General features: G+C 30.8%; 1 protein-coding gene and 1 long non-coding RNA gene across 3 annotated transcripts in view; one reads left to right on the forward strand and one right to left on the reverse strand.

The window, feature by feature from the left end:
• The window catches only part of LOC145242616 (fibroblast growth factor receptor-like 1), a 525879-nt gene that overhangs the window by 316134 nt on the left and 184745 nt on the right, over positions 1-25000 (forward strand). The window lies entirely within an intron of this gene.
• Positions 20099-25000, reverse strand: part of LOC145242618 (uncharacterized) — a 175963-nt gene continuing 171061 nt past the window's right edge. The window contains exon 2 of the long non-coding RNA XR_013862774.1: positions 20099-20579. This is a non-coding gene — a long non-coding RNA (uncharacterized LOC145242618). The remainder of the gene's footprint in view (positions 20580-25000) is intronic.

Raw genomic sequence — 25000 nt, forward strand, 5'->3', positions numbered from 1 at the left:
GGATATATATGTGTATATATATGTATGGATATATATATGTATATGTATGGATATATATGTATATATGTATATATGTGTATATATGTATATATATATATGTATATATGTATATATATGTATGGATATATATGTATATATATATATATACATATATATGTATGGATATATATATGTATATATATATATATATATATATATGTATGGATATATATATGTATATATATATGTATGGATATATATATGTATATATATATATGTATGGATATATATATGTATATATATATATGTATGGATATATATATGTATATATATATATGTATGGATATATATATGTATATATATGTATGGATATATATATGTATATATATATATGTATGGATATATATATGTATATATATGTATGGATATATATATATGTATATATATATATATAGTTTGGATATATATTTGTATATATATGTATAGGTATATATATGTATGTATATGTATGTATATATATGTATGGATATATATGTATGGATATATATATGTATGTATATGTATGGATATATATATGTATGGATATATATATGTATATATATGTATGGATATATATATATGTATTGATATATATATGTATAGATATATATATGCATTGATATATATATGTATATATAAATATATGTATGGATATATATATGTATATATATATATATATATATATATATGGATATATATATGTATATATATGTATGTATATATATATGTATGGATATATATATGGATATATATATATGTATGGATATATATATGTATATACATATGTATGGATATATATATGTATATATATATATATATATGTATGGATATATATATGTATATATATATGTATGGATATATATATGTATATACATATGTATGGATATATATATGTATATATATATATATATATATGTATGGATATATATATGTATATATATATGTATGGATATATATATGTATATACATATGTATGGATATATATATGTATATATATATATATATATGTATGGATATATATGTATATATATATATATGTATGGATATATATATGTGTATATATATATGGATATATATATGTATATATATGTATATATGTATGTATATATCTATGTATATATATATGAATGGATATATATATATATGTATTGATATATATATATGTATATATATGTATTGATATATATATATGAATGGATATATATATATATATGTATTGATATATATATATGTATATATATGTATTGATATATATATATGTATGGATATATATATGTATGGATATATATATATATATATGTATGGATATATATATATGTATATATATATATATATGTATGGATATATATGTGTATATATATATGTATGGATATATATGTGTATATATATATGTATGGATATATATGCATATATATATATGTATGGATATATTTGTATTATATATATGTATGGATATATATGTATATATATATGTATGGATATATATGTATATATATATGTATGGTTATATATATGTATATATATATGTATGGATATATATGTATATATATATGTATGGATATATATGTATGGATATATATGTATATATATATATGTATGGATATATATGTATATATATATATATTTATAGATATATATATATATGTATATATATGTATGGATATATATATATATGCATATATATATATGTAGTTATATATATATATGTGTATATATATATATGTATGGATACATATATGCATATATATATGTAGTGATATATATATGTACATATATGGATATATATATATATGTATATATATATGTATGGATATGTATATGTATATATATGTTTGTATATATATGTATATATATGTATGTATATATAATTGTATATATGTATATATATATGTATATGTGTATATATATGTATATATATGTGTGTATATATATGTATATATATGTATATATGTGTATATATATGTGTGTATATATATGTATGTATATATATGTATGTATGTATATGTATGTATATATACACATATATATGTATGTATATATATCTATATATATGTATATGTATATATATACATGTATATAATGTATATATATGTATTATATTTAATATATATATATGTATATGCATATATAATATATATATATATGCATATATACATTTATATAAAGTATATGTATATATTATATTTAATATACATATATGTATATAATATGTATATTTATATGTATACATGTATATAATGTATATGTATATATTATATTTAATATATATATATGTATAATATATATATGCATATATATATACATGTATATAATATATATGTATATATATTTGATATATATATATATATGTGTGTATATAATATATATATATGGATGTATCTATACATGTATATAATGTATATGTATATATTATATGTAATATATATGTATATAATATATTTAATGATATATATATGTATATAATGTATACGTATATATTATATTTAATATATATATATATATGTATATAATATATATATGTATATATATACATGTATATAATGTATATGTATATATATTATATTTAATATGTATATATGTATATATATGTATGTAATATCTATGTATATATATACATGTATATGATGTAAATGTATATATTATATTTAATATATATATATAATATATATATAACATATACATAATATATATATATATATATATATATAGTACTTATTTAAATATTTAAGAAAATAAATGACTTGATTGCCATTCGCTAGCATTGAAACCAAAACATATAATACTGCAGCCGCGTTCCCTACAATTTCAGTAATTAACAGATAGATAGAAAACAAAATAAATTAAACCATTTCAAGCTGTGAATGAATTTGCATATGCACAAAAGTAATAGAAATATGTCGGCAAATTTAAATGAACATTTTGCATTTCAACTTGCGTATATATTCCTATACCCGTGATTCATCCATCGAAACAAAGATTTTACTCGTTATAAACCATCGTTGTTGAATTATTCCTACAATAAAAAAATAGGCAATAAAAGAGAAACAAAAAAATAAAAGAAACTCCCAAGTCTGAGACATTCCGTAGATACCATTTCCCATGTTTGGAGTATGATTATTATTTCCTGTTAATTTCGGTGTTATGTGAACTGTAGGTTAAAAAATTTATCGGTTAAATATTTACCCATACACCCACATGCATACATCTACTGTTTATATAGATGAAGAGATATTGTCAATCTTCTATACTGTTTTGAATGACAATAAATTCGTAAGCAAAGAGACATATGCTTGGTGGTTAGATTTTTTAGTATGATTATTGTAAAACAATGAATGTCATAAATTTGGATTCTACTTCGTTATAATATGTATATGTAATATATGTATAAGCGCGCACGCGCACACACCACGCGCGCGCGCACACACACACACACACACACACACACATATATATATATATATATATATATATATATATATATATATATTGGGAATCATCAGTGCAGGGTGTCACGATTACCGTCGGCCGAGACATTCGAACGAGGCCACAAACCGTGTCTGACTCCATTAGCAAGGAACAAACTGCTCGACCAACGTTAACTACGAGAAATGTAGTTGGAATGAACATTTATATAAAACGTAAACATCATTCAAGACGATCGAGAGTGATTTAATAATTCTAACATCATGATCTGCGCACGTGGGCTTAAGTGAGCGACTAATTTCAATTCAACGTAAAGTGCTCGACAATAAGTTCTTGAACAGGCTGACATACACCACATAATCACGCTGACACACCGGTTCTTATATCACCGAACTTAAGCAATGTTGCGGCTGATCAGTAACAGGCCAATAGACATTTAAGAATACCAGGCGTTGTGTGTAGTAGGACATCGATGCCTGCAAACGCGGGATATACATGCGACTTGGGACCGCTCGTTTATACTAAGTTTCCTACAAATTTCTCCTTGCTGAAGGAATCCAGTTTAACTCGGCTAGTGTAAATGCCGTGTGTTCTTTGCGTATGTGTGCGTGCGCGCGTGCAACAATATTGTGAAATTGGTCCTTTACAGACGGTCGTAGAATGGACCTCTGTAAACACAGTAGAAACTGATAGATAGAATAGAGAACGGAAAAAAAATTCAATTCTTCTGTCTATTTTAACTGCGTGTGTGTGTCACTTCAATTGGGGCGGGGGTCGAATATGACGTCGGGTTGAGATTAATGTAGGGTTCTGCACGTGTGCAGGTGAGTATTTAAAAAAAATGCTTAATCTCGCTCATCTTTTTAAGAGATACTTCGGGCAAGTGAGATTCTTGCGATAACTCTGGCAAAGTAAACGAAATAAATCTTCCACAGTATACGAACTAGAACGGTTACTTTGCATTTCACGGTTTCAGGTTGTTTTTGCCAAATGTTCAGTCTGAATCGGTTTTACTTGCACGTTCATTTACTAGATGAAATACCCGTCCCAGGGAAAGATTTTATATACTAATGAGTAGGGCTTTACAGACTTTACAGGGCTTTTCTTTATTTTAACTCTCGAGTGTATATCATTTAATCTTCTATTATTTAAATCTCACCTGTCTGTATGTATGCATGTTTGTACGTATGTATGTATGCATGTATATTTGTATGCCTGCCTAAAACTTTTGATAGAGGCGACGGATTTTCACGCGATTGGTATCGTTTTGAAGCCCGACCCTTCGGGCGACAAATATCGAAAAAAATGGCTAAAAACATGAATTAATTCACCCTCAACTGGCCACTTTTCTACAGGGAGGGGTCGCTTTTTCCATCGATATTTTCGAAAGTTATCCCCTCTTTTCGATTGATTAGCCTTAATTTAAACTTTAGACACTTTCGGTTTGGCGATGGCGCAACAGCAAAGACGTCACATTTTTTTTTCACATTCTTTTCCTTTTCCTCCTTCGCAGTACGGGTTCAAGCCTGCTTGCCTAATATCACTTTTTTTTTATCAACACCCCATCCCAAACACCCGGGCAACGCAAATCACACAGGCTAGTATCTTATATGTTTTTAGATAGTGATGTGGTTCTAGGTTGATTAACTGCGTCTGTGTCGGATATACACTCGAGAGTCAAAACAATGATAAGAATATTCTCTTGTTATAGCCCTACTGATGAGACACCATTTACCAAGGACTAAAAACCTTCTCAGGTATTAGGATTTATGTGATTATCAGCTAGACGACCAAAAACTAAAAACTGAAATAAAATAAAACACGCATCAAGTACGCTTGAAAGCCAAATCACAACGCAATATTAAGAAAATAAACAAATATTTTACTTGCTTGAAATTTATAATTTAAATTTATTTCGGAGTCAAACTCCATCCTAAGTATGTTGTTTTCTTTCTTTTTTTTCTTCTTCTTCTTTCTTGCCATGTTGTAAAATTGGAGAAAAAAAGTCTGTTTGTAAAAATCCGCCCGTTGTTTCTCGGCAGTTGTATTTTGAAATGTTGGAACGTGGCGTTGGCTACGCGAGAATAACGTCAAGGGTGTGTGTTCCATTATAGAAGCGTTGATTTAATTTGAATAAAATAAAATACGCATCAAGTAACGTTTCTATAATGGAACTCACACCCTTGACGTTTAAAACTAAAAGCCACCATAAAAGTTAATATTAAAATAATAAACGGAAATAGATGGAATGGACGAAATTTATTTACTTCACGACTTCGCTTAATGACAGTTTGTAAACAATACACATCTAATTTTATATCAGACTTTTTTGGTTATGTTGTGAGGTTTTCCAAAAATATAATATCAGGGTTCTGCAAGACGTATTTATCTTTAGTTAACTTTTGATATTTAAATATTTTCGTTTATTAACCAAATAGAAAAGTTACTAGCCAAACCAGCGTGATTTTTGGAATATGACTCTTCGTTCCGTGACGGGTACATATATCGTAAAGATTATGTGTGTGTGTGTGTGTGAGAGAGAGAGAGGGGGGGAGAGAGTATGTGTGTGTGTGAGAGAGAGAGGGGGGAGAGTATGTGTGTGGGTGTGTGTGTGAGAGAGAGAGAGGGGGGAGAGAGTATGTGTGTGTGTGTGTGAGAGAGAGAGGGGGGGAGAGAGTATGTGTATGTGTGTGTGTGTGTGAGAGAGAGAGAGAGGGGGAGAGAGTATGTGTGTGTGTGTGTGAGAGAGAGAGGGGGGAGAGTATGTGTGTGTGTGAGAGAGAGAGAGAGAGGGGGAGAGAGTATGTGTGTGTGTGTGTGTGAGAGAGAGGGGGGGAGAGAGTATGTGTATGTGTGTGTGTGAGAGAGAGAGAGAGAGAGGGGGGGGAGTATGTGAATTCAAAAACTAAAGAATACAAAAAAATAATCAATCTCTCACTAGATGGCTCTAAAGAAAAATATCTTTTGACCTTTGACAGCTAACTATTTTCGTTTACTAACCAACTAGAAAAGTTACTAGCCAAACCCACGTGATTTTTGGAATATGACATCTTTGTTTCGTGACGAGTGCGTACATAATAAAGATTTTTTTTTCTGTATTTTTTTATTGTTAAAAGTGTAATTGTAAGTTTGCACCGAATTTAATGCTGGGATTTGAAGGTATAAACATTCGAATATCTTTGTTTAAAAAAAATGAGGATATTGTTTTATTAAATTTTATTGTTTAAATAATTGGGCTTTGCTCGTTTTATATAAACAAAAAAAAAGGTTTAAAATACATTTTTCACTCAGCTATAAGCTTTGGAAGATTGTCAGTGAAAAGTGAAAAAAAAATTTTTTTAAAAGCAAAACAAAACAAAAACAATCACTCAGAAGAATAGTGCAAAACCAACCCCATCTATAAAAAAAAAAATTGAATCTTTTTAATAAACCAAATATTTGTATAATAAAAATATTTTTACTGGATTTCTTGGCACTTCTACACTATTGGGACGAAATTTCGGAAATCGTAAAACTGAATTTCACATGAAAACAATGGTATTCCTAGTATTTTTAAGATGATTATAACCAAAAATTACGAAAATCGATAAGGTAAAAAATTATTTCTAAAAGAAAATAAAAAAAATTATAATTTGATGGAAACGATCGTAAAACACAGGAGAGTTCAAAAAGGAGGTAATTTTTCGTTTCGATTTAAACAAGATGGCCGCAATTTTTCACCTGCTAAAAGTTTTTTTTTTTTAATAATTCAGTAATATTCAGATTAATTTCGATAGCATATTTTGGAAGCTACCATTGTAATTTATTAGAATTGACAAAAAATCAGTAAAAACCATTGTTTTTATCTAGAAACTCCATTTATCGATTACAAAATTTTGTCCTAATAGTGTAGAAGCGCTTAGTTCTTTTAATTTAAAGTTCTCCGCCTCTTAAAAGCATCCTACAATTTTTAAAATTCTATTGTCAAACTAATATGCTCACCTTTTCTAAGTAGCAAAAAATTGCAATTCGATCGATATTTACAAACCAGGACTATTTATTTTTAGTTGACCTTTGACAATTAAATATTTTCGTGATTTTTGGAATATGATGTCCTCGTCCAGTGACGAGTACATACATCATAAAGAATTTTCTGCTTATTTTTTTTTTAAATAAGTGTAATTCTAAATATGCGCCGAATTTTATGTTGAGATTGAAAGTATAAACATTCGAATATCTTTCTTTAATATTTTAGAAGTGTATTTTGGTCTTCTTGAAAGGTTCTTTTTAATGGTTTATGTTTAAACTACAAAAGAAAGCCTCAGTAATTAATTATGGCACTACGTTCGGTGTTCTTTAAAAGTATTTAATAAAAGAGTATGTTCTATTAAAGTTTTATTGCTTAAATAATTTGACTTTGTTTTATTTATATAAAAATGGTTGAAAATACATTTTTACTCATCAGTAAGCTTTGGAAGATTATCGGTGAAAAAAAAAAAAACACCAAAAGATGAACGGTTTATTATTTCTGGTCACCACTGAAAAACAAAAATCACTCGCAAATGTGACTATTTGACTCGCTACGTAAAGTCCTGTATATATATATATATATATATATATATATATATATATATATATATATATATATATATACATATATATTATATATATATATATATAATATATATATATATATATATATATATATATATATATATATATATATATATATATATATATATATGTTGTTTTGATAAAAACATGTTTTTTCAATTACATTTTACTCTTTGGGTATGTCAATCCCTTTTGTTTAGAAGCTCAATGTATGTTAATATAAAAACAGAGCATATATAAATAAATAGCAGTATAGTTACATTCCAAGATCCAAATACTTATTTTTCATGCAAACCAGCTTTTCCGATCTAAGCAAATAATTTTTAATTTTTCTGAAGAGTCTATGTACAAAAGGAGACGGTATTGGCATAATAGTAATCGTTTGTTTCTGAATAATGAAACGGATCTGTAAAAAATTTTAACATGCTGGAGGAACTGTTTTGCATGAAAAATAAATATTTGGCTCTTGTAATGTAACTATACTGTTATTTTATATATATATATATATATATATATATATATATATATATATATATATATATACATACACTCCTATCAATTTTGGTTGTTTCTATTTATTTAAAAACAAAATACAACTACGTTATATATGGGTCGTTGAATTGCATTTATCTGTAAAAGATCTAGCTAATTTTCATATTCTTTTAAACATTCATTTTAATTAATTCCCTATTAGTTTTTATGTGTTCCTCTGGGATGATCATTTTTAGTTTTTTTTAGTTTTTTTTTTTTTTTTTTTTTTACCCCAAACAAGGCACATTGCCACTTTGGTGTAGGGGACTACTATCAGGGGCAGCAACTACTGGGGCACTATGTTGGGATTTGGACAGCAAGATGTCGGTTCACGTTGCACTTGAACTTCTGCATGTCAGTACAGTTAGGGAAACTATTACGTGTAATTCATGCAAATATTCTACATGATTTATACGTGCATAATATTTGCGTAAAAATATAATAGTAAACAAAACGTTTTCCATATATATTTATGTATGCATATACATTTTTGTTTAAAAAAAAATTGCCTACCAAACTCCTTCGTCAGTTTTTGGTTTAGAGACATGAAACTTCATTTATAGGGTATTCGATTCTCGTTGGTTGCACACGAATCATTTATTTATTTATTTTTAACTTTTTAAATCTTTACTGTATATTGGGCCCAATATAATATAATAATAAATATAAGAATATGCATTAAAATCACATTTAAGCGTATTTTACGATCGGGCAATGCCGGGCGGCCTGCTAATATATATATATATATATATACATATATATATATAACAGACAAATAGGAAAACTAGACGATGCTAAAATTGAATAAACAATATTTATCGATCCATCCAAACAAGGAATTATAATTATGAAAAATCCTTAATCCTGGATTTTCAAAAATATGCTCGTTTCATCAAAGAATAACCATTAATAAAAAAAAATATGTAAATATTCCGTGTATTTGTGTATAATACGCACCCACCCCCACATTTAACTGTTTCGTTTCAAATTTCTCGTCTTGTAAACAAGAAATTATGATAATAAGAAATGCGTAATTGTAACGTTGTCATTACAAACAAACAAAGGCAATAAATAATCCGGCTCGGCATTTTTTTTCTTTTTTTTTTTAAACACGTTACTTTCGGCACCGCTTAAAAATGGTCTTTCGCTGCAACATGTCCATTTTACCAGGTTAGCGGTTTTCCTTCCTCTAACCGCACGCCGGCTGCAGCCAGACATTTCCCGCTTTTATATTTACACATCTATTTTCTACAACGTCATCTATCTTTCTCTCCGAGCACGTGTTGCATTTTTTATAATCCTTTTTCTTCTTCTTCTTCTTCTTCTTCTTCTTCTTCTTCTTCTTCTTCTTCTTCTCGTGCGCACTAATTTGCATATGCGCGTTTTTCTGTTACTGCTGCTGCTGCTAATCTCTTCGCATGTAGGTCATCATTCACTGCTGCTGATACTGTCCACACGCTCGCGCGTACTATCTTACATAATTAACACTCAAAAGCTTAACCGCATCAATTTGAAACTTTTTTTTTTATCTTTACATTTCAAAAGCTATTAAAATATTTCTGAAAACGTTGGACTTCTGGTGGCCTATCATTGAAACGTTTCTCAAGTTCTACGTGAGAGAATCGGATAATTATCTCCTTGTCTTCAAGTTAATTTTTTTTAATTCCTTTTTATTACATTTTCACCCCAAACAAGGCACATTGCCACTTTGGTGTATGGGGCTACTATGTGGGGAGTTGGGCAGCAAGATGTCGGTTCACGTTACACTTGAACTTCTGTACAGTTGGGGAAGCAGGCACTCGGAAGGGAATTCCAAAGTCCAGCGTTTCTGGGGAAGAAACTGCTGAAGTAGAAGGCTCTCTTACATCTAGGGATCTCAACTGTGAAGGGGTGAGATTTTGCTGCTTGTCTAGTTTGTCGGGGATATTTACGTCGATGGGGTACAAGTGCTTGCAGTTCGTCGGAGCATTCGCCGTTAAAGTACTTGTAGAACAAGCAGAGGAATGCTACATTCCGTCGATGGGACAGAGGCTGAAACTTAGATGACAGTTCAGGACCTATTAGGTTGGCGACTCTCTTTTGAACGTTTGGAGATAACGAAGCGTATATAACGAAAATGATTGGCGAAACTTAACGTGTTGCTCTTTTAGAACTCCTGTTTATCGACTTGGGAATTATAAGAACGAAGGAGAAAGGGACGAATGGTAAGCAAAGAATGACTTGATGTGTGGTCGCCAGTCCACCAGAGATAAGCCGCGAAGAAATTGGGGATTATGCAGTTTGTACAAGCTTGGCTAAAAGAAACCTTAAACCGATCCCGTGAAGGTCTTTTATCATTATGTTTTTGGCGGCGTTAGGGAGGGCGACTTGACGCCATTTATTTCTACCAAATTTCACAATGTATCCAAATTACTTATTCTTTGCTAACAACAAAAATAATTTCTTGTCGGTATTTCAGCTTTCCCAACCGCATACTCAAGCACCGTGCTATACCCCTCTTCTCCCGTTCCTTCCGGCTCTCATTACCTGATGAAGATCTTAAATATTCAGAAACCCTCGTTGCTGAATCTTTCGTTAAGCTCTTCTATCCCGTCGTGATATAATACGCATCGTGATTGTCTTTGATATTTCGAGACCACCATGCGTTTGTCACATTGTTGATATAGTTAGACGGGAAGCTGTCGAACTGGGTGGCGTTCTATCATTAAATGGAAATATGTATTTCTCTTCCACTGCAAGAACTTAAACGTGAGATTGAGTAGTCAGTGCCCCTGCGGAGGGGCACTCTGACCTGCAAATAGTGCCTGGGCAGTCCCGTCGGTATTCCCAGTAAGAGTGCCTCGGACGATTAGCAATAAACTAACCCCTTCTCAAAGAGAGAAGGCAAAGCCTGAGAGGGTGGACCGCCTAGAATTGCGCAGGACTGGCATCACACCGCAATCAACAGGGACGAGATCATTACATGAATGCTCTAATCTCTGTTGGTTGGGGGGAGGGCGATGATGGAATGATGGAAGAAGTGTGCCCCTACACTCCCATACACCCGATCAATTTGACAATCGGCTAAACCCTACCCATTTATTGTAGAGGTTACCAAATGCCAGAAAGCTTTCTACTTTTACAGATTCTCTCCTGGAAATGCTAGCCTTTGGAATTCTCTCCCTGCCTCCTCTTTCCATGCCAACATGCAGAATTTAAATGTAATGTGAACAAACATCTTTCTACACAACTCTCCACTTAAGGTGTCCCTATAAATAGGTCCATGATTCACAGTAGCCCTTGCTTCTCAATGGCATTATGCCTAGCTTGACATAAATTACGATAAAATGATGATGATGATGATGATGATGATGGCAACCTTCTATCTCACGAGGCGATGCATCTGATGAACTGCAGTATCTGTTGTGGCTACAGGTCGAAACTGGAGTTGCTTTTCCAAATGCAGGCCTGGGCAGGTGATAAAGAGAGTTCGGTTTGCCCAGTTATCACGGCCCTCTTCTAGCAAAGTCTAATGGAAAGGTAAGCCAATACAGTCGGAACTAGAACAGCTGCAAGAGTTTCCGGAAAGATGTGCCAGTCCTTCACCATCCGCCTATCTGGACTCCAAACGAGATTTTTTATCAAGGTTTATTTTTTTAGCCTTTACCTTTCCCAAGGCATCCACAAGGCAGTGAAGCTATTTTATCATAGCTAGGAGATATAGATATATATATTCCTCCTTCGCGGTACGGGTTCAAGCCTGCCTGTCTACTACAACTTTTTCTTTTTTTTTTTTTTTTTTTTGCTCAACACTCGCCCCCAAACACCCGGAGAACGCCAGGCACCCAGGTTAGTTTTACATAAAGGTTATTCAGACATGCAGCAAACTTAATCAGTTTTGGGGCGAAAATTTGGCTGCCAAGAGGTCAAAGTTGAAAGAGTTGACCTTTGCAGACTCTACCAAACTCCTCCGCCAATTTTGGGTCTAAACACTTGAAATTTAGATATAGGTCACCTGGACACCAGTCAAACTTTTTCATATATATATATATATATATATATATATATATATACATGTGCACATAGTTATCAATACTACATAGGGCCCGAGCAAAGCCAGGCTGAACTTCTAGTAATATATATATATATATATATATATATATATATATATATATATATATATATATATATATGCTGAACAAAATTAAACATTAAAACTGAAAGGACTTTTTATATAATCATAGGGTATGATTAAAGAAAATAAGAAAATTGGAAAGTTCTACTTACAGACACTAGCGATAGGACCTGATCAATGAAATGAAGACACGTTCTACTAGCAACCAATCAAAAAGCTAAATCGCTCCACACATAATTTTTCGTGTCCATACGAGAAAGATCTTTGCATTTTTTGTCTGCAGACTTTTAAAGTTCAGGACTTATACAGATCAGCTAGCCACTTAAAACTCTTTTTCATCCCTAGACTTTGTACAGATTAGCTACTCACCGAAAACTTTTTTTTTTCGTCTTCAGGATGTGTACAGATTAGCTACCCATCGGAAACTCTTAAAATTAAACATGGCTTTCAATTTAAAAGGCACAGACCAGCGTTGTTGTAAAAGACAACATAACAAGAATTCAAACCTTTTGAAACCTTTGATTTGAACCCTGGCCAGGTAGAATAATTAATATGTACACAAATGTCCCTTCTGTATGCCTGGCTTATGTTTAAGTAAGTAAGCAATCATATATGGACAAACAGTTTGTGTGCATGTCTGTAAGTAAACGTTTTATAGATGGAGGGGTGTAAACGTAAATGGTTGGATAAAATAAAGAGATGGCATACGGAATGATTAACCAAGACAGTCCTATAAACATTGTATAACAAAATTTTGTTCTTAAGTCATTTCTTTTTCCTGTAAAAAAAAAATTAAAAAATAAATAAATAAATCCGCGTTCATTTCAATTAAGCTAATTTGTAGTTTGAGTGCAACCAAATGTAAACTCTCGGTGCATTTTGGTGTAATTTTATAAAAGTTGTTTACAGCTGCGGTATTTTATAGTCTGTTATCAGATTGGTCTGGTGTCTTTAGTATCCCCCCCTCTCTCTCTCTCTCTCTCTCTCTCTCTCTCTCTCTCTTATCGTCTTCTTGTATTTTTGTTCTTAAAATCTCCTCCTCCCTCACACACACAAACATACTCACACCCATACCCCTGACACCGTTTTTTCACTCTCCCTTTCTTACATTTGTAGAAAGCAGTATTTTTTTATGAGTTAAGCGATCTCAAGAGAATTGGCCTATATGACGCCGCTGGTTGCTGATAGATTTGAAACCCAACCGGCAGATTTAATTTGCCAATGACATGATGTGTTATGTCAGTGAACTGAATGTCTGAAAGAAATCGGAAACGTTTTAAAACTTTAGGCATCAGCTCAAAATGTCAACGGATCTCAGAAAAATTATTCATATATTCCCATGTGATTGAGTCGGTGGATGTTTGTATCAACGTACACAATACAAGAGCGCATCATATATGCAGACTTATATATATGCATACATATATACATACACAGCGTAATCACATTGACACATCGGTTCTCGTTAGATTACCGAAGTTAAGCAACGTTCAGCCTGATCATTGATGACCATTTAGAATTACCAAGCGTTGTATGTAGGAAGAACTCGACACTTCTCTGAAAGAACTGCAAAAAACATAACAACGCCGTCTCCCCTGACCGGGATGTACATTCGACTGGGGACCGTTTTTGAATTCGATATTCCCATGACACTTCCTCCTTTAGAAGAAGTCGATTCACTCCAAGTTTGGTGGTTTAATTTTAAATTCTGAAAAAACAACATATAGACACATATATTCGATTTAAGAATTTATTGTTTGACAAAAGGAATATATAGAAGGGGTTATGTTAATTTCCTTAATCCATGGATTTTCAATAATGGCTCATATCATCAGAGGAAATGAAATGCGGTTAGTAAAATGTTCAGCTGCGAATTGACGCTATTTTGCTTTTCAGCACAATTATTGAAAATAGTTTTTTGAGTGGTTGTGGATAATTATATGAAAAAAATTGGCTAGGATCTCCTTGAAAGTATTACTTCAAGTAATATTTATTAGGATTTCCATCTGAATTCTATCAGTGTCTTATTTCGCTTTATATATATATATATATATATATATATATATATATATATATATATATATATATATATATATATATAAAGTTCTCGAATTTCGTTATTTCAGCCACTCTGATGAGTTGTAGACGACGAAACACATGCTACTGGATAATTATATTTTAAAAACAATATATATGCCGCTCCCCATTTGGGGGTACCAAATCGATAAAAGGTAAAAATATTTCCAACTCGCATTTAGGTAAAAATGCACTTTCATATAAATAATTGAATTCATTCAAAAAGTATCGCTAACAAACGCAAATAAACAACATCTATCTCTCTCTCTCTCTCTCTCTATATATATATATATATATATATGTATATATATATATATATATATATATATATATATATTACTACTTAGAATAGTTTTTAAAAATATAAACAAATCTATATAGATATCTCGATAGCGTAATACTAGAGCTATAATTATTTCTTATACTTAACCGCTTTACAAGGAATAGACACTCATTTTTTGTTTCATTATTTTAAAACATTAAGCTTTATTTGCAAGATCTGCGTACAATTGTTTCGACCTATAGTTGGTATTTCGAAATACATAGTTCATCAATTATAATTTTACCAACAGGGCAGTTCATCAACGCAAAATAAAAGCATTCAGAAATCAATTTTTCAAAGTTCTCAACAACCTAATAAACAAACGTCCGTAATCAACAGTCCAGTATTCATGATTTTTCCCCCCTCCGTACCTGTCAATATATGCTTTTTATCTGTAGTTTTCTATTATCAATATCTTATCGCTTTGTAAAGTACACTTGCCTTTAGATATCTCGATACGACTTGTATGATTACGATCATTTTTTTAACCGCTTGTCCACTTCCAGTAGATAATAGTAATCCAGTAGTTAACGTAAGTAACTAATAGTAACAGTAATATAATTGATGCAACAGTAAGTTTTTCGCTTATATACGAATTAATTGTTAACCAATCCGCGCTATCCTTAAAGAAACAAGGGAGACAATCACTGACCAATCAATGTGTGCGTTATAAATTCTTGTAGTAGTAGTAGTAGTAGTAGTAGTAGTAGTGATGATGCTTATTTATTATTTAGAATTATTTATTTAAAACAAAAAACACAGAAAAATCTTTATGGTGTACGTATTCGTCAAGGAACGAAGATGTCATATTCTAAAAGTCACGTAACTTGATCAAGTAGTTTTTTTTTGGGGGGGGGGGGGTTATATAAATAAAAATTTTCGATTTTTAGCGATTTTAATGCTAAATGTATTCATTATAAGACTGAATTTGATCTCGATATTTAAAATTGTGTTGTCTCCCTCGTTATTTATTCATCATAGGCTATCAAATCAATACGTCTTATTTAGTCATAAAAATTGATTGTCTTAGTTTTAAAAAAACTCCTTGAACAATTCACGGCTAGGGATGTTTATCATCGGACCAAAATCAAGATATTAGAGCATTCCTGTATGATCTGATCCTTGTTCATTACAGTGTAGTGCTGTTTCTGTGCAGTTCTAGAAGTTTCACTCTCCCAGGCTTTGTCTTCTCTCTTTGAGAAGGGGGTTAGTTAATTGCTAATCGCCCGAGGCACTCTTACCGGGAATGCCGAACGGACTGCCCAGGCACTTTTTGCAGGTCAGAGTGCCCCTCCTCAGGGGCGCTGACTACTCAATCCGACTTTGCGACCCTAGTGTCACAGTAGCAGTATCAGAATTTTTGTAGGAATTTTTGACACCCCTAACACGAAACTGCGAATACAATATAAAAATCTCGTAATTTCTCTGTTAAAAGTGGGTTATTTATTTTCTTTATGGATTATACTTCCAAAATAAACTATTACAGTTGTTTTAAAAGTAATAAAAATATTTTTTTTTTTTTTTTAAAACAGTAATGAATTTTCCGAACTCAATATTTTTCAATTTTTAAACTCAATATTTTTAAATTTTTAAATTTTAAAAATCTATCAAAATTTTTCTATTGATTCTATTTTTACGATATTTTCAGGGTCAATGTGAAATTTTATGTTCTTTCCAATAAACCGAATATAATATTTTAGACAAACGTTTTTTTTAAATTCACGCCCCCCCATTTTCACGCCCCCCCATTTTCACGCCCCCCCCATTTTGAAATGTCTATTAAAAAGTAAATAATTAATTTATGTTTAATAGGTTTATATATCACAAATTGAAGAGAAAAGGTCAATAAATAATATATTCAAATTTAAAACAAAAAAAAAAATCAGTTTTTTAGAAATTTACCTGTAAAGTCCGAAGTTTAAAACCTTATTTTATAAGAACACATTTTTTCTTTTTGTCTTTTTTTTTTTTTTTAATGAAACCTTGGTCCTTGCTCCTTTAATTGAAAAAAAAATTAGGGCTTGAATTACATTTTTCGAGGAGTTATAAGCTTAGAAAGATAGGGGGTCGAATAATTTACGCCTCTCATTTTGAAATGTCTATTAAAAAGTAAATAATTAATTTATGTTTAATAGGTTTATATATCACAAATTGAAGAGAAAAGGTCAATAAATAATATATTCAAATTTAAAACAAAAAAAAAAATCAGTTTTTTAGAAATTTACCTGTAAAGTCCGAAGTTTAAAACCTTTTTAAAAAAAAAAAAACACATTGTTTTGTTTTGTTTTTTTTTTAAATAAAACCTTGGTCCTTACTCCTTTAATTGAAAAAAAAAATTAGGGCTTGAATTACATTTTTCGAGGAGTTATAAGCTTGGAAAGATGGGGTGGAATTATTCACTATTTTCACGAAATTTCTGACACTGCTACCTTGAAGTGGGAGAGAACTAAATACCCCCTCCCACAATTGACGCGATTTTTCGAATATGACATGTTCGTTCCTTGATAAGCCCGTACACCATAACGATTTTTTGTACTCTATATTGCTTTTAATAAGTGTAACTCTAAATAAGCATAGTAGTAGTAGTAGTAGTAGTAGTAGTAGTAGTAGTAGTGGCAACAGCAGCAGTATATTATACTTGCGGGGTCGCGGGGCGGTTGAGGGTCAGTGAAAAATCAAGGATCATTACATAAGCGCACCACACCACTGTCAGCCTAAATATTTAAAACCATAATGAAAACAAACATTGAGAAATCAGAAAAACAAGAAAAACATCTAAAATTAAAAAAAATAAAAAAGATTTAACAAGAATTAGTTTTTCATTAAGGGACGTCAAAATCCTTCAAAGCGGAAAAAAAATCACCTGAAACGAAATGGATAAAGTTATGTTGTGCACGTTTGAAAACTTACTGAAAAAAAACAACAACAAAAAAATACATGGCCGATTGAAAGATTCAGAACTGACATAGGGTAGATAGCAAGGGTAAGCGATTGGAGGTATCGCTGTCGAAGGAGTGAAATAGAAAGCCAACCGAGACAACATTGTCCTTTTGAAACTGCCTCCACCTAATGTCTCTCGCTGGTCGGTCGGTCAATTTGGTTCTCAGTTTTTAAGTTTTTTAATTATTTTTTTTTTTACGCAGAAATAGAGGTGCTTGGGTTTTTACCGTGTTTTTGTGATCTGAGTTCGGATGGGTGGATCAGAGAAAGATAACAGAAGGCATTTTTTTGAATTCGAAAGCTTCGTCTCTCATGTTAAAAAATAATCATTGGGAATCAGGCGAAAATTCATTGAGTAGAGTAAATACTATTCTGTTTTAGTAAAAAAAAAAAAAAAAAAAAAAAACATCTACCACTATAGGATACAAAAATTCGACGCTTTTACGATTTAATCTATTTTATATTATATAAAAAATATTATATAAAAAATGCTATTTGCTCTATTTTCCCTATAAATTACTTTTTAACTATAAACAACTTTCTACTTTATGAATGTTCGTAATTTTTGGATATATTACTATTTTCGACATGACAATTAAGTACGTAATATTGTTTTGTTGTTCTTAAAACGACATATTAAAAAATAGGTTTGTCGACTCTATCTTAACAAGGATCTTTTTTGCACATAAAAACCTTTCGATGGTTTTATTGATTCATTTTTCAAATAAATGTTTATTTTCGCACAATTGTTTTTAAATATATTTTTTTTATTTACATTTATTTTTACAAACTCGGGAAATTTCAAAAGCTATCTCCAGGAATTTTTTTGACGCCGCTGATTATATATAAAAAAAAAAAAAAACTTCGGCAATATCACCTACGGGATTTATATTTATTACGTTGTTTAAATTTGAAATGTTCATATTTTTGGAACTTTTAAACCATCATTCATTCCTGTGAAAAAATGTGTTTGTATGTAAACTATCAAAATAAACATATTTATTTGAAAAAAAAAAATAATAATTACATGCTATACAGTTATAAAAATAAATAAACATATTTATAAATAAAAAAAAAATACGGATATTTTCGATTATTATATTTAAAGACTATATATTTAAAAATGTGCGAAATTAAGGATATTTATTTGAAAAAGAAATGTACTTATTAGTGTTGAAACGATTAATCGGAATTGGAAATAAGAAAAAATCGGAACTTTTGGGAGTATCAGAATCGAAAAAATTGGTGCCTATTTTCCAATGCCAAAAACGATTTCTTTTAATTATATTTTTTATCTGACTTTGTTCAAAACAAAATCTTCCACTGATTGTAGTTATAATGAAGTAATAAAAACTAATTTATTTATTAGTAAAGCTAAAATCTATAGATAACCTCCCCACAAGTGTGTTTCTAAGTTTGAAAAAATATATATGCTCATTCAGCATGTTTTTACGGTAATCGGGAAAGAATAACAAATTTAAGTTAAATATTTAGAGATTTATAAAAATTCTGAATCGGTAATTGTATCGGAATCGGGAATTTAGTACAGAATCAGTAATTGTATTGGAATCGGGGGAAAAATGTGAGAATACTGCTTATGCATCTACGTTACCGCACTGAGATAATAACGTTGTTATTTAGAAAGCCATTCTTAACATGGGGAGGGCAGGATGTTTTGTAACTATTCTGTGCTTTCACCTAACAATTTAACAGCCAAAAATATTGTCAAAAATTGAATTTCACATAAAAATAACTATTTAAAAAAAATAGTGTGGTAACATATATGCATAAGCACCAAAAAATGTACTGTTTTTTCACCAGGGACGAGAAATAGGCTATCAATGTCTAGTTCCGCTTTCACTTTAAGTTACTGCTCATCAGAATCGGTTCATATGCCGGGTTGCTGCAAAGAATGTTTGCTAAATAAAATACACAAGGTGAACAGAAAAATGTGGCTAGCAAGACGGCGAGGTCTCGTTAGTCTTTAATCGTTTTGTAAGAAAGACAATTTCATTCTCCATCAGATACAGGGTAGAGTGATAAAATTGTCCCCCTAAAGAAAACAACACTGCAGCTTTACTTTAAAACTTTTATTGAAAAACATTAATTACGTGACAGGATAATGTATTAGAGCTGACATCTATTCAATGTAGCCGCCTTCAGCCTCAATCACCGCCTCGATACGAGGCCAGAACTAGGAGCATGCCTTTTCCACAAGCGCCGGCTTGTTTCGGGTTTTTTTGTCTTCTCAGTCAAAATCTGGCTTGTCTGGCACCTGGCACCTGGCACCTTCACTCATGCATTCACAGCTATGTGTGAGACGCCTAAATCTCTGTCTATCTGCCGGATAAGCCACTAAGGAGTTTTATCAATGATTGCCTCGACCTTTTCGATTTACTCTTTGATCCGGGTCTTCCTGGTGGTGTCCTCGGCCTTGGGCTTTCGCTTTAGCACCTCCAAAGCGTCGTCCAATGCGTTGAGCTGTGCTTTCAAGCATTGAACCGTCCGGATTTGCGGGTGCTGGCAATGGTCCTGTTGTCATAACTTGAATCGGTAGATTGTCTGCAATAAAAAAAGAAAACCGGTTTTCATTAAACGGAAATGGAATCATGTCTTTTCTAGGGCGACAATTTTATCATTTCACCCTGTATATAACTTTTTATGTGTTCGTTTTTCGGTGTTTGTGTGGTGCATAGCACGACGCTGCATTAGAGAATGGTGTATTTGGAGGCGGGCCGTGTTTGGGTTGTTGGCGAAGCAGGTTTAATGAATTAAAAACCAAAACCTGCGTTGAAACCACAGCATAATTTATGAGCAACATCAGAATATCTACAAAATGGGTTTTACGGTTGATCCATAATAATCATTTGATGCTACTAAGATTAAGCTTCTTTCCTTTAACAACTACAAAAAAAAACACACCTCAACCACCGATTGTCATGGCAAATAACACCCTACTTTAGAGTCCATCTTTCAAACTCCTCCGGCTTAATATTCACAGGCTACATGATTTGAGACAAATACATTGAAGACATTGCCAAAACTACTGCAAAGAAGGTGGGCTCCCCTCACCATGCTAGAAAATTACTCTTTACAAAACCACAAGTTCGCCTGTTCATTGAGCATGGTTTCTACATCCGGGCTGCTGTTCACTCTTAGACAGGGTCTAAAAAAAAAAAAAGAGTGTAATAAGGTCCCGCACTATCGGCCAAGCTTCAAACTGTCGCATCACCACCACCACCACAATGTCAGGCTCCTTTACCTGTTTTGCAAATACTTTCATATAATGTGCTCTGATTAACTCGAAGCATTTGTGACCCGTCCGACGTACGTACTCCCGACTAACCCGAAAATCTGCAAAACCCCGCCCCTTCATTGTTGAGGTTCCTAGATGCCGGGAAGCCTTCTACTTTAATAGTTTCTTCATTTTGGTTACTAGACTTTGGAATTCCCTCCCAGTTTCCTGCTTCTCTTACTGGACTAAACTGTTGAAGTTTATATGTGACGTGAACAGATATCTCGCTGCTCAACTCCCCACAGTCTACTGTTAGACACGATCCCAAATAGTAGCCTCTATTGTTCCAAGTGACAATGTGCTATGTTTGGTGGTAAAAAGGAGTCCAAAGAAATAATTGTACACTTAGTTTTTGTATATGTCCCGTTCTTCTTTTTATTTTTGTTTATTTTTTTTATTTAACTTTATTTGATGTTTTGTTTTCAAGCTATGTAAGTAATAATCGCTGGGATTCCGTGGAGATTTTGGTAGGATTTAAGATTTCTTGGAGTTTTGTAATTCTACGTTGAAGTTTATTTTTCTGTCAAAAAGGATTTAAATACTTTCGAATTCCCATTTCTTTTCACTTTGTTTTTGTTTGGGGATTTCTTTTTCCTTTTCTCCAGTTTCGATAATTTCCGCCCTTATTTATTTATTTATTTATTTATTTCATGTGTTTTTATTATTTATTCGTTTTCAGTTTTCGCTTCATTTTAACTATTGTCACTTTTTATTATTTATTATGTTTATTTATTTTATTATCTATTTTAATCAAGGGAAAGAAAGGGAAGAGAGAGAGAGAGAGTGTGTGTGTGTGTGTGTGTGTGTGTGTGTGTGTGTGTGTGCGTGCGTGTGAGAAAGAGAGAAAAGAAAAAAAGTGTAAGAATGTGTGTATGCGTGTAAAAGAGAGAGAAAAGAGAGAGAGTGTGTGCGTGTGTGTGTGTGCGTGCGTGTGTGTGTGAAAGAAGAAAATAGTGCGTGAGAGAGAGAGGGGGGAGAAGAGACTGCGTGTATAAGCAGGAGGGTGTGAGAGAGAGAGAGAGGGTGTGTGTGTGTGTGTGTGTGTGTGTGTGTGTGTGTGTGTGTGTGTGTGTGTGTGTGCGTGTGTGTGTGTGTGTGTGTGTGTGAGAGAGAGAGAGAGAGAGGAAGAGAAGAGAGAAAGGAGGGATCGAGCGTTGGCGATAGGGGTACATGCTTGTAAATAGAATGTTTTCGTAATCTTTCAGGGTTCCTTATTTTCGTTAAAAAAAAAAAATTGGGGACGTGACTCAGAAATGTTTTATTTTCTTTCTATTTTTTGTATTATCTTTTTTTAAAACTTATTTATTTTCTTTCTAACGTCTATACAATGAGTTTTAACTTTCATTCCAAATTGTTTTTTCGAAATCCGTTTCTTCTGACGTCTTTATTCTTCACGATTCTTTTTTACGTCTGACTTAAATTCTTTTTTTTGTTTGTTTTCTTTTTCTTTTTCATCAATTTGTAGCCATTCATTTTTCTCTTTTTCATTCACTCAACTTCCATTTCTTTTTTTTATTTTTTATTTAGTTTTATTTATTCATTCTTCGGCGTTTATTCAGATTGGCACTTATGGCGATGAAGAAAAATGAAGAAAAAATTTTATCGTATACCTACTTGTCACTGAATGAAGTTGGCATATTCCAAAAATCACAAAAATTGATCATGTAGTTTTTTTTTATTAGCGAAAAAGAAATTTGCCGTTTTCTACCAATAAGTGAAAATCGAAGCAATATTAATATTTTTCAAATTTTGTTTTTAAATTATAGAAAATGACTTTTAATTTGAAAATTTTTTGTTATGTTACTAAATTACTGTTTGGTTTAAATTTTACATTTTGATTGTTTTTCCGACATTATTCAGAAAAGAAATTGAAATGAAGGGAGGTTGTCTGCCCTTGATTTTACTATAGCCGCTATTTTTTCTTTTTCTTTATTGAATTTTCTTGAATATGAAAACGCGACTTAATCAAATTACGTGATTTTGGCGACTATTTCATCTTCGTTCCGACTTTTATTTGTTTTACAATTTTTCCTGTAAGTGGACCACATGTTGAAGTATAAAACCCATCCATTTTCGTCTATGAAAATTAAACGGGAAATAACTCTCATAAAGGGGAAATAACTTCCATAGCTTAAATAAATTTACTTGCCTTTTTTTAAAGACAACTGGAACCGGTGATAATAATTAAAAATAAATTAAATTAAATGTAAACTAAATTAAAAATACATTAAATAAATCAACTTTAAATAATATTCCTAAATGGAACAATTAAAACAATTCTATTGCATGAAATAATTAATAACACGGAGATAATTTTTTTAAGTAGATTTTCTTTAATGGAATATGCAAATGAGGTTATTTTATGGGTGTAGATTTCCTTTGAATAACTAACGAAAATTTGTACACTTTTATTTTTTTCGTGAATAATTTATCGTTTCCTTTTTTATTCTGTCATCCTAGAATTTCTATTTTTCTAAAAAAAATTTTATTCCAATATTTCATCCCATGACAATTGGCAGGTGTTTTTATTCAATATCTGTGCGACATTGCTTTGTTTTTAATATATAAATATGTTTTCTTTACGAAGCATTTAAGTTCCATTATTTTTTTTCTCTTTTCTTTTTTCTCTCTGTGCCTTTCGTATTGTCTTTTCTCTTTAATTTTTCTCTTTCTTTTTTTTCATATTTCTTGTATTTTCTTTTTGCCTGTAGTTTTTTTTTTTTTTCTTATTTTATTTTCTTCGAGTTTTTTTTTTTTTTTTTTTTAGTTTTTGTTTTCAGTATTTTTTTTCCAGTTTTTGTTTTCCGTATTTTTTTTTTTTTTTTTTCATTTCGATTTCATTACCTTCATTTTTCTTTCTTGTATCCTTTTCCTTCACATTCTTCCATTTTCTTTCATTTTTACTTTCTTGTGCTGTTCATTTGTTTTTCTTTTCTTTCTAACTTTGTCGTCTTTTTTTTTCTTTGTTTCTTGCGTTTTTTAATTTTTCCTTCATTTTGTTTTTATCTTCCTGATTTTTTAATTTTTATTTGTATTTTGTCTTTTTTTCATGTTTACCTTTTTCTACTTTTTAATTTTAGCTTCATCTTTTTTCTCTTGATTTTCTTTAATGCATTTTCGTTCCTTTTTTTATTTCTCCTTTTTATTTCATTTTTCTTACATTATTTTCTTTCATATATTTTTCATTCATTTATTCTATTTTTATTTAATTTTTCATTTATTTTATCTTTATTTTTAATACATTTTCATTCAATTTTCTTTTATTCCTTTTCTTTTTTTCATTTATTTTTCTTGCATTATTTTCATCTTTTCTTTTATTTTCATTTTATATCATTTTTATACATTTATTTCCATTCTATTGTTTCTTCATTTTTTTCTCGTGCATTTCATTCATTTTTTTCCTGTTTCATTTGTTTACTTTTTATTTAATTTTTTAGTTTATATATTTTATTTTTTATCTTTTCTTTTTACTTTATATATCATTTTTTTTCATTTTTTTCATTCTATTCTTCATTTTCTTTCTTGCATTTTCATTCATTTTTTTTCTTTTATTCCTGTTTTCTTTATTTACTTTTTCTTTCATTTTTCTTCATTTTTTTACTACTTTATATTTTTTTCATTTATTTTTATTCATTTTTTTATTCATTTTTACTTTTTACTTCATTTTTCTTTCATTCATGATGTTTTC

The sequence above is a fragment of the Euprymna scolopes genome, chromosome 21 (assembly GCF_053919585.1).
Source record: "Euprymna scolopes isolate OS-2025 chromosome 21, ASM5391958v1, whole genome shotgun sequence".
NCBI lineage: Eukaryota > Metazoa > Mollusca > Cephalopoda > Sepiida > Sepiolidae > Euprymna > Euprymna scolopes.